The sequence below is a fragment of the Corvus brachyrhynchos genome, unplaced genomic scaffold (genome assembly GCF_000691975.1).
Source record: "Corvus brachyrhynchos isolate BGI_N302 unplaced genomic scaffold, ASM69197v1 scaffold15, whole genome shotgun sequence".
Taxonomy (NCBI): domain Eukaryota; kingdom Metazoa; phylum Chordata; class Aves; order Passeriformes; family Corvidae; genus Corvus; species Corvus brachyrhynchos.
In genome coordinates, this window is record NW_008238349.1 from 142796 (window position 1) to 143202 (window position 407).

The 407-nt window shown below is 61.9% G+C and overlaps 2 protein-coding genes across 7 annotated transcripts in view; both read left to right on the forward strand.

The window, feature by feature from the left end:
• Window positions 1-407, forward strand: part of ELN (elastin) — a 40028-nt gene that overhangs the window by 32643 nt on the left and 6978 nt on the right. The gene's annotated exons all lie outside the window — the stretch shown is intronic.
• The window catches only part of LIMK1 (LIM domain kinase 1), a 4055-nt gene that overhangs the window by 2430 nt on the left and 1218 nt on the right, over window positions 1-407 (forward strand). The window lies entirely within an intron of this gene.

The following is a 407-nucleotide window of genomic DNA, read 5'->3' on the forward strand; positions in this document are numbered from 1 at the left end:
CACCCTACAGCAGCCCCGCACTGCAAATCCCCTGCAGGAAATGCCCTACAGCAGCCCCCGTACCCTACAGCTCCCCCCATACCCTACAGCAGCCCCACACTGCAAATCCCCTTCAGCAAATCCCCTACAGCACCCCTCACACCCTACAGCAGCCCCGCACTGCAAATCCCCTACAGCAAATCCCCTACAGCAGGCCCCGCACCCTACAGCAGCCCCGCACCCTACAGCAGCCCTGCACTGCAAATCCCCTTCAGCAAATCCCCTACAGCACCCCCCTCACCCTACAGCATCCCTTGCGTCCTACAGCAGCCCCACACTGCAAATCCCCTACAGCAAATCCCCTACAGCACCCCCTACACCCCCTCAACACCTTCCTCAAGAGGAACTCCCCCCTTGCAGCCCCCGCC